The sequence below is a fragment of the Sorex fumeus genome, unplaced genomic scaffold (assembly GCF_029834395.1).
Source record: "Sorex fumeus unplaced genomic scaffold, SorFum_2.1 ptg000086l, whole genome shotgun sequence".
In the NCBI taxonomy this organism is placed as follows: Eukaryota; Metazoa; Chordata; class Mammalia; order Eulipotyphla; family Soricidae; genus Sorex; species Sorex fumeus.
The window spans coordinates 34,160,580-34,171,908 of NW_026606143.1; positions in this window are offsets into that span (position 1 = coordinate 34,160,580).

Consider the following 11,329-nt stretch of genomic DNA (forward strand, 5'->3'; position numbering starts at 1 on the left):
TTTTAACTAGGTCTGATGGGATTTAGGAGTCTGATGAGGTGAGAGGAAAGGATGGAATGTTTTTAAGAATGGAAACACAGTAGAGATTCATGGTTTGAAAGTGAGAGCCAGGGGGGATGGAGCAATAGCACAGCAGGGAGGGCGTTTGCCCTGTATGTGGCCGACCCAGGTTCAATTCCCAGCATCCCATATGGTCCCCTGAGCACCGCCAGGAGTAATTCCTGAGTGCAGAGCCAGGAGTAACCCCTTTGCATCGCCAGGTGTGACCCCAAAAGAAAAGAAATGAAAGTGAGAGGCAGGAAATAGTGAGGAAAGGAAGCAGAAAGGTAGTAAAGCAGAGTTCTGAGGACCCCAATTTGACATATGTATCTGGCCGACTTGGGAAAAGATGAGTAAGGAGAGGCTGCTAAAATCTCAGGGCTGGGAGGAATAGAGATGTTACTGGTGCCCGCTTGAGTAATTCCACGATCAACGGGCTGACAGTGATACAGTGATACAGTGATATAAAAGACTGACATAAAAGACTCTTTAAGGTTCATAATGCAAAATAGCCTGGAGAAGACAAGAATTCTTGTCCAGGAGCACAGGCTATAAGAACATCAATAAAAATAATGCATCCAGGTCTGGAATAATAATACCATGGGCAGGGCGTTTGCCTTGCACACAGTCAACCTGGATTCAATCCCGGGCGCCCCATATGGTCTGCCAAGCCCACCAGGAGCGAAGAGACACAAGTAAGTGCTGAGCCAGAAGTAAGCCCTGAACACGGCCAGGTGTGGCCCCAATCCCCCTCCCAAATGCAGCAAGAGAAGGTCTTGAAAGGGGTGGCTAGAACCAGTTGTGAGAGGGAGAGAGAAAGAGAGAAAACTTACTTTGTTGATATTTTTGAGGGCACCTTAGTAAATACCACCCTCTCTTTCCCCTGCTTGCAGAGAAGTAAAAGTAAAGATGGTGGCAGAAAGAACCAATTGGTCTTATTAGAATTGAATGGAGGACACAACTTCGTCTTGTGGATCGCATGACTAGCTGGACTCACCCACCCAGAAACGCCATCCTGCCAGCAGTCTTTGCCCCAAGAAGACATAGCTGATAGGACATAGACAATTACTATCCCAAATTCACTGTCTGGGAAAAGCTTGCCCTTCCCTGGGGATGAACTGAACAAAACGGGAACAGAGACCAGTGATGACGCTGCTTCAATGAGAATGAGTGGCCCTACTCTATTGTTCATCTTTTCACAACAGGGGCTCAAGGCTGCACAAATGAAGAGTTGACAAAAGGAATTATGTTGTGGGAGCAGCTGATACTCTGATTATCTGCATGGACCCTTACCCTGATCAACCCTCCCTCAAGATGATCAAAAAGACTTGTCTCATGAATGTGCCTTGATTCTCTCTCCAGATCCAGACCACATATATCCTGTCTCCATACCACCTTCAAGAAAACAGAAGCAACTTTTCATAAAATTTGACACCCCACTGCCTACTAGGTGCTGTGGTCTGTCCTTCAGGATCTGCCGATACCTGTGTATCTTAATAAACTTCTCTCTTTTGTTTATTATTGTGGTCAATTCTGTTACCTATACACACATGACACTACTAACATTTATAGTGACCCACACGTTTGATCTTATGCTTTCCTTCCATTATTGATTTGGGAGATATCCATTGCACTGGTGTGCCAGACAGGCAAGATCATCCAGGCAAATTCATGAACATTCTTCTCATTATCGAGACCTGTTTCTTCCTTCCTCAAAGATTGGTTGATTTGTTTCTCTGTTGAGAATAAAATCATCCTGGCCAGAGAGATGCTCTGATAGATCACAAAGTTCAGTGGTTTGAGTCGAAAATATGCCCAAAGCCACTTCTGGTCACCTTTGAGAGCTGTTCATTCCTTCCCCAAGGATGGGTGATTTTCATGTCATCCAGCTAAAAATGTAAGTGTTCTGGCCACAGATAACACTGATGATCTCTGAACACTGGGGTACTGTCACATTGTCACCCCAGGCACCACTATCAGAGGTGCACAGACTTTCCTCCTTCCCTCACCTTCTTTCTCTCTGTCTCTGTCTCTCACTCTCCTTGCCCCTCCCTTGGAGGATAAGGGGTTACAGCCATTCCTACATTACTAGCTGAACATTAGTGCTGGGGACATTGACACAATAGACACCATTCAACCATTCATGGACTTTCAAGAGTCCTTTTAAAAAGAGACACACATTTTGCCACCCATTGTTTTTCTCTGATCAATGGAAGTTGGGGACACCCCTCCTATACTCTCAAGGTGTGAGCAAGGGTAATCCTTGGGACACCAAGCAAGATCCCTGTCTAATAATATCTGTTCCATCCATGACTTAGTCATGGGAAATCATTACCTGCTATTCTTCCCTGGACAGTAATTGGGCACATCTTTCTTGACCTTACAAGTAACATACTGTTATGTTTTTCTTTTGCAATATGGATCCAGAAGAAAGATAATGTTTCATTTTATACTACGCCTTGACCCTTGTACAAATAAGACGACCAGGCTCTTAAATGGAATTGGAAATATTAACACCATGCTACAATTGGATTTATATTGTTGCCGACTCCATAGATGGTCAGAGATTCCATATATTCAGGCAGAGACCCCAGAGTATTGAGAATACTGTCATAAGTTTCTCACTAAATTTCCTGACAAATCTGATCATCCAGATGACCCTTCCTTATCCGGAAGTTCCCTAATCTCTTATCCTTTCCCCTCCACTAGAACCTCTGTATCCAGCCTCGGCTCCTTCATTTCACCTGCCTCCTCCTCTTGCTGGCTCTCCCTCAACTTTGACTAATGTTTACCTACCCTTAGCTCAGGTGAGCTTTCCCCTGGGGTGGTCTCGAATGCGAATGGAGAGGCTGGGGCTATTAGCACTCACGTCCCCTTCCCCATGTCTGAGCTGGCCTGGACTGAGACTAAACTAAAGGATTAGAAGATCTCTCTACAGGTATTATAGATTTCAAATGCATAACCCTAGTCTTTTATCATACATGTCAAGATATTAATATTATCCTAACCACTTAACCGCTCGGAAGAAAAAGAATCATATGTGGCCTTTGGCACAAAGACATGCCTGATGACATGCACAAACACTAGACAGTCTAGCGAATATCAGGTAGGAGCAGGTAGGTCCCCCCAAATGAGCTCACTGGGACTATCTGATCTGGTTCTCTGACAAGTGGGGAAGGGACCCCATGGTTATCTGCCTTATAGAGGAATAAAAATTAATAGGCACCATTAAGCCTGTCGATTTTTAATAAAAATGTAAGAAGGTAACACAGGACCCCCAAGAGAATCCAGTCCTCTTTCAATCTAGACTAGCCAAAGATACACAAAATTATAGCACTGTAGCAGTGTCTTCCCATTGTTTATCGATTTGCTCCAGCGGGCACCAGTAACGTCTCACAACAAATTGTGAGACTTGTTGTTACTGTTTTTGGCATATTGCGTATTGAATACATCACAGTAGCTTGCTAGGCTTTGCCATGCGGGCGGGATATTCTCGGTAGCTTGCCAGGCTCTCCGAGAGAGGTGGAGGAATCAAACTTGAGTCAGCCATGTGCAAGGCAAATGCCCTACCTGCTATGCTATTGCTCCAGCCCACACAAAATTATACCAACCTAAATCTAGGAGGTTCTCATGGACATGGCACATAAGTGTTCATAACTGAAATGTTACTAAGAAATTAGAAGGAGGTAAGAAGGATGGCAGCCTCAGATCATGGCAGCTGCTATGACCAAAATGTGTCCACTCATTATTGCCCTCCTATCGGTGCCAATCAACTGGAGAGGGACTGTGATGGATTCCAGGGGTGGACCACTTATTTCAACTGTGTCTACACTGGATGCTGAAAAAGGAACACCAATGAACACCTTCACCACCCCTTGGGTCCTGCTTCTTGGGTCAGCAAGGAAGGCCTTGGAAGAAGAGTGTCTTCAGACCCCTTGGGGACTGGAGCCATTAACCCTCATGCAGACTGGGAATAATTCTACAAGAACTCAGAACCATCTGCCTTTAAACTTTTAGGCTCATCCTGGTACATGGCGATGCCAATGGAAGTGACTAACACCTACTCTGATGGGCTCTGGGCAAAGTCCAGGCTCTCTCTGCATATCCCACAGTGACTGAATCAGGATGGTGATCAATTTGGCAGGTATTTTCTTTCTTTTTTAATTTTTTTTCAATTGAATCACTGTGAGATAGACCCTTATTCTCTCCACCAGTATACATTTCCCAGAACCAGTGTACCAGTGTTCCCAGTTTCCTTCCCCATCTTCCCCCCAGTCTGCCTCTATGGCAGGCACTTCTCTCTCGGTCTCTCTGTCTCTCTCTCTCTCACTGACTCTATATCTCTCCTTTTGGGCAATATGGTTTGCAATATAGATACTGAAAGGTTATCATGTATATGCCTTTACCTACTTTTAACACTCAGTTCTTGTCCAGCGTGATCATTTCCAACTACTAATGTCATACTGGGTTTTATAAAACCCAGCTCCCAGAAGCACGTGGCTGCATTCCTGGCTGTGTGACATCTTATTATCTCATTCTTACTTTGGACAACCTGGCAGGCTACCGAATGTAACCTGCCCACATGGCAGAGTCTGGCAAACTCCCCGTGGCGTACCCAATATGCCAAATACCAGTAACAATGATGGGTCTCATTCTCCTAACCCTGAAAGATCCTTGAATATGGCACTTTTTAAAATCTCAGGGCTGAGATGAAGGAGATGTTACTGGTGCCTGCTCAAAGCAATCGACAAACAATAGGATGATAATGATCGTGATAGTGATTGTCATACTGGTCCTTTCTCTATCTCACCTACCCTCCGCCCCACACACACTTGTCATAGGTTCTTGTTGGACTGATTTTCTTATTGGACTGGAACCACTTGTTCACCCAGCCTATGCTGCCCTGGCCCACAGATACAGACAAGCTTCTTCACCTGACTTGTACGGCACACCCCTGCCCTCTCTTGCAACAGCAATAAGCTCACTTTTCACAGTCCTTAATAGTACCCAGCCCAGCTCCTAGAGATCTAATGTCAAAATTAAATTCTAAGCTGCAGCTGATTACATCTCAGTCAACCCTTTATGGCACTAGAACTTGAGGAAGAGGTTTGGGAAACAGGCCCTGGCTGGAAAGGGACCAGTTTGGACATGTCTGGATTATAGTTTTTCTTCTTACTGTACTCTAGTTCCATGATTGCAGAAAGCACACCTGTGTGTTGGGTGTTCAGGCTTCCGCACCTCCACCAGCAGCAAAGGACCCAAGGCCACCAAACTATTCTGCAGCACCTCTGCTCAGCCCCGCCTCCACCCACCTATCTCACCCCAACCCCTCACCTGCAATTCTGCAGCTCTGGGGGATGGTTCTAGGGGCCCTTCCTTTGTTTCCTTCAACTCAACCTGGGAGAAGCCCCAAGTCTTTCCGGAAGCAGCACTCTCTTCTAATTTGGGGGCAGGGGTGTGGCCCAAGTGGTGCTCAGGAGTCCTGGAGGGCCCACTGGGGATTCTTGCCCAAACAGTCTGGGGGTCATGCAAGGGCCTGAGGGTGCGATGCTGCTCAGGCGCTTTGGGGTTGGGGATACCCTGGGAACCCAGGTGGGGCTGGGCCTCCAGGGGCCTTCAGGGCTACACCCAGTGCTGTCCGGGGACCCCAGGGTGCTTGGAATCGAACCCGAGGCTGGCGCATGCTGAGACAAGCGGCCCGGCCCGAGACTGCCCTCCCGGTGGTGCCTGCCTCCTCTCTGTAACCTAATGCCGGTGGCCATGGCTTTCCAGTGACACCCATCTCTGCCACCTGCATGCTGCCATCCAGCTGCTGTCCCGCCCAGACCCCGCCCCCCCTCCCCCAACAGGCTCAGCCAAAGCTACTGCTCGCTGGCCAGAGCGTGGATGCAGAGCAGTTGCGCAAATCATTTGGGGTTTCGGGGGTCCCAGGCAGTGCAGAGGGACCCAGGAGCCACTCCAGGGCCAACAGTTCAGGTCTCGAACCCGAGACTGTGGTGCCGCTTGGGCGCTGTGCTGCTGGGGCCGCCGGGGACACCCTGCTGGTGCGCAGGACGCCTGGGCTGCCCCCACGGAACCTAGTTGCGCACACGCAAGGGTGGGGGGGTGCCGACCCTGCACGGGCTCGCCAGCCCTGTGGACTTAAAGCTGCGTCCCTAGGGAGCCTGGACGCTACAGATGTAGTGCGGGTCCACAAAAGCAGCTCCCAAACGCTGGGGCTTCCCTGCCAGTCTTAGTTTCCCGAGGACCCTGCACGCCACCGTTTTGTTTTCATACAAGTGCCCAGTGAGAAGCCGGCAGGGGTGATTTCATGGTGGCTACAGAACGTGTCCTGCAGGTGTGCGGATGCACTCCCGCAGCCACTGCCTGCTTAGTACAGGAGCCAAGTAAGGAAACTACACAAATGCCCAAGTACAGACGAGCAGATCAAGAAGCTGTGGTCTATGCACACAATGGAATAGATACAGTTCTAAGAACAAAACCGTGCAATTTGCAGCAATCTGGACCTAGCGAGAGGAGACTCTGCGGAGGGCAGGCAGACAGACCGAAAGGGGTAGATACAGAGTGAGCTCATCTGTGCGACTTCAAGAGAGACAGCCAGGGAGTGGCCAAGGGCCAAGGGCAACACATCCGGAGAAGGAACCACACAACTGAGCTAGGGGCGCTGATGGGTGGTGGGTGGGTTTCAGTGGTCTAAACCAGTCTCTCAAGAGTTGTTTTAGAAGTAACAAAATAGGAGACTACACCCAAGAATAGCTGAGATAAGTGCCAGGAGGATTACTCCATGGCTTGGAGGCCAGCTGCACATGCTAGGGGAAAAGGCAGCTCAGATAGAGAAGGGAGCACCAAATAAAGGGTGTTGGGAGGTTCCTCTCAGGATGGGAAATGCATGATGAGAGTAGACTATAGACCGAACAAGATTGCCACTCAATGTCTCTTTTGCAAACCACAGCACTCAAAAGGAGAGAGATAACCAAAGGGAATGCCCTGCCACAGACGTAGGGTGGGATGGGGGGGAAGGGGGATGGGAGGGATACTGGGATCAGTGGTGGTGGAGAATGGGCACTGGTGGAGGGATGGGTACTCGATCATTGTATAACTGAAACCCAAGCACAAAACTTTGTAAGTCTACAACTGTACCTCATGGCGTTCCACTAATAAAAAATTAAGAAAAAATAGAGTTGTTTTAGAAAGATAACTGATGGAGAATTTTCTAGTTCTTGTTCTCTCCAGAGTCACAGTGATGTCCCAAAACTATTGCAATAGCCAATGCTTAGCAGCATATTTTTGCAAAGCACCCAAAGTCGCCTAAAGGCCAAAGGACTATGTGCCGTGAATTCTCTTACTTCTGTTTTTTATTTTTTTGCTTTTTGGGTCACACCCAGCAATGCTCAGGGGTTACTCCTGGCTCTGCACTCAGGAATTACTCCTGGCGGTGCTTGGGGAACCATATGGAATGCTGGGAATCGAACCCGGCTCGTACGCGTGCAAGGCAAACGCCCTACCCGCTGTGCTATTGCTCCAGCACCCCGAATTCTCTTACTTCTGAAGAGGCAGGATGCCTACAGGACAGCCAAACCCGATTCCCTGGAGGAAGCTGTAGCCAAGAGCTGTGCCAGGCAGACTGGGACCCGTGCCATGCTGGACACTGAGGACAGTGGAGGAGAAGCTAGGGGCTGCTGAGCCCTGCTCAGGCGGGAAGACCCAGGCCCTGCAGTGAGCATGACAGGAGGCAGTAACTGTGCTAAGCCCCCATCCAGGCCCTTCCAACAGCACTAGCTGCCTTCCTGCCCAGAGCCTCTGTGGTGTGGGGCAGGGCCGGGGGCGGGGGAGGCTCTGCACAACCCCCAGGCTCAGCACTGGGGAGGGAGCCCTTCGCTGGCACACGCTGTGCTCTGAGCGGAGGGGAATGAAGCAGGGAGCAAGATAACCGAGACAATGTATGGTTATTCCAGGAAAGGGTTGTACTCTGGTTCCACTGATGTCCGCCCCACTGGCCAAAGGAGAGTTCAAGGTCAGCAGTGACAGGACAATAGATTGCTTTCTTCAGGGAGGATTGCGATTCCACAGCAAAGGCTGAGTGTGAGCGCTTTTCACACAGCAAGGGTAGGACACAGTCCTGTGTTTAAGGACTAGGGAGAAAGAAGCCCGTAGGGAGGGTCCGGGAGCCCAGGTGAGAGTGCTCAGAGGGGAGGGAGGAGCAGGGAAATGGGGCGATGTGTTTTTCAGTTGGGCATCCCGATTTACAACACTGCAGTTTGGGAACAGTGTTGCTGCAACATACCCACTTCTGAGCATCACATCCGTCGTCACAGTCATCAAACTCCGAGCCCCACTTAGCACTCACTTCTGTGGGTGGGCTCTGGGTGTCTGTTCTGTTGGCCACTGTTACTCACTTACTATGTTCCTTCGTGCTGCATGTGAGAGATCACTCCGGACTTGTCTGCCCCGACTCACCTCTCTGGGCACAGTGCCCCCTGTCCCAGAGGCTGACAGATCTCAGGGCAGTATCCGTGTGCTCTGAGCATCACCCAGTATGGCTGAGGTCATGAGGTGTCAATCAGACAGACACTTCCCTGCACCACTGCCTCCTGGGAGCACTGGAGTGAGGAGAGGGAGTTGGGCCTGTCAAAGGCTGCCAGGCCTAGGGAATGGTGGGTCCCCAAATCACCCCCCGGAAGTGGGATGTTCTGCACTGAGCAAAGATACACGTCTGGTGTCCGAACTGAAAGCATTTCAGCTCTAGTAGCTCCCCCCGCCAGGTACCCCACAACCTCATGTCTCCCCAGCACCCTGACCTGCAGATCCTTCATGCACAGCCAGTGAAGTGGGAAACTCGGAGAGGGGCTGCCTGACGTTTCCAATTCCCAAACCCCATCTGGCTTCTCAGCCATCACAAATGCCAACTGCTCCTGTGTCCAGGGCACCCTACGCCCACCACACCATCTATGCCTCTCAGCTGGGAGCCCGACCCCAGAGCAGCCGCTCATAGAACAAGGCAGGCAGCAAGCTCAACTTTCAAGCTGCTGACAAGGCAACTGTGTGGGCGGCGAGGAAGGCTTTGGAGGGGGGTTCGCACATCCTCCTTACCTAGGCAGCTCCCGCCAGCCCTGGCTCAGCCTCAGAGGCCTTGAGACGCGAGCCAGCACTCGCCACATGGCACAGCAGCCTTGGCCACCTGCAAACACTCGGCTCTGCCCACTGCGACTTCCAGCCCTTGTGCAGTTAGAATGAGCAGCACTTTTAACGGTTACAGTGCTCCTATGCCCCGTGTTAATTCATTTCTAGTACCAAAGGGCTTGGGTTCAAAAGCTGTGAAGTCCTTCTCTGGCACTCACATCAGAAGACACTGCAAGGATTATAAGTTCTGGCGACAAAGGCGCAGAAAATGCTCTATGTACCTAGGGGCCTAGGGGCCTTCTGAGCTCATGGTGCAGGTGTAGCTGCTTGCTACAAGGATCAGAGGACAGACCCGGGGGCAAAATGGGAAAAGCCATGTGGCTCTGCATTTTCCCCTGGCTTTGTTTCTTGGGAGAGATCACTGCCAAAGCCCGGGAGGCTCACGCAGGTGAACACGGCCGCATCTTCTGCTCCCTCAACAGTGACTGAGCAGCCGAGGGAAACCGGTTCACCAAGTGTCTGTGACAAATCCACAGCTGCAGTGCGGCCAGCCGAGCCTCCTGCCCGATGCCTCCCCGAGGGCCTGTTTCCTAGGAGGCATGAAGGACACACTGCTGAGCAGCAGGACGGCTGGGATGCCCAGCCCAGAGCCTCTGCTTGAGGCGGAGTCCGAGCCCCAAGGCCGCTCACTCAGCCTCAGACTCTCCAGAACTGCAGGGCCAGAGCCTGCACGAGGCTGTGGGCCTAGATATGGGTGCTGCGGAACTTGGGTTTTTAAATCAGTGTAAGATTTCTTTACAAGGCAGCTCAGATAGAGAAGGGAGCACCAAATAAAGCGTGTTGGGAGGATCCTCCCAGGATGGGAGAAGCATGCTGAAAGTAGACTATAGACCGAACATGATTGCCACTCAATGCCTCTTTTGCAAACCACAGCACCCAAAAGGAGAGAGAGAACAAAAGGGAGTGCCCTGCCACAGAGGCAGTGTGAGATGGGGGGATGGGGTGGGAGGGATACTGGGATCCGTGGTGGTGGAAAATGGGCACTGTTGGAGGGATGGGTACTTGATCATTGTATAACTGAAACCCAAGCACAAAAATTTGTAAGTCTACAACTGTACCTCATGGTGTTTCACTAATAAAAATTTTAAAAAATATTTTTCAGTGCATGCTGGACTTCCGTACCTGTCTTCTGTACCCAAGGTCGTGTCAGAATGTCTCAGGGAAAAAGGGGTCCCCAGTGGACAGAGGCCAGAAGCCCTGCTGAGCTCAGATAAAGCTGATCCACTGACCATCTCACTACTCGCCCTGGCGTCTCCTTTCAGGCCCTTATGAAGAGATCCACCCTTTGCTCTTAGGAATCGCTGGACCTGGAGACTGAGGCCCTCTGTGAAAACTCAAGGATCCGAACCACATAACTGATTAGAGTACTTCGTTTTTAACTATGACAAATTTATCTACTAATATGATGCCCAGTAAATGGGTGCATTTGTTTGTAAAACACACTTTGGAACACAGAGATAGTACAGGGGGGTTAAGGCATGTGCCTTGCATGCCACTGACTCTACTTCTATTTCCCCATATGGGTCCCCCAAGAACTGTCAAGAGTGATCCTTGAGTACAGAGCCAGGCATATTCCCTGAATATGAACTATCGAATATGACCAAAAACAACAAACAACAACAACAAAACATACTTGGTTTGCTAAAGAAAAAGTATATTTATACTCCAGTGAACATTTTACTGGCATTTATAACAAATAGCTAATTAGCAACAATTCTCATATCTTTTAAACATTTCACTAAATGTTATACAATTATATGTAATAAAACTTTTTGCATAGATTTCTAACTTAAAAAATATTTCTACGACAAATCAGAACAAATATACCTCCCCCTTCCACAGTAAATGGTTCAGAAAGCAAAAATAGCATAAAACATTGCACAGAGAATCTCCCTATAAAACCCTGAATAGGGAGGTGAGAGGTACTTGTGATGCTAAGTGATAATGCATTCTTTGGATGGAATAAGAACCTCACAGTGAATATGTACAGGCCATCTACTCTGTAGAAGTGCAGAATTTCATTTTCAATTTAAAAAAAGATTCACTTTTATGTATACTTAAGATATAAAATAAAACATACAGTTGAAACAGTATCCATGAGGATAAGAAT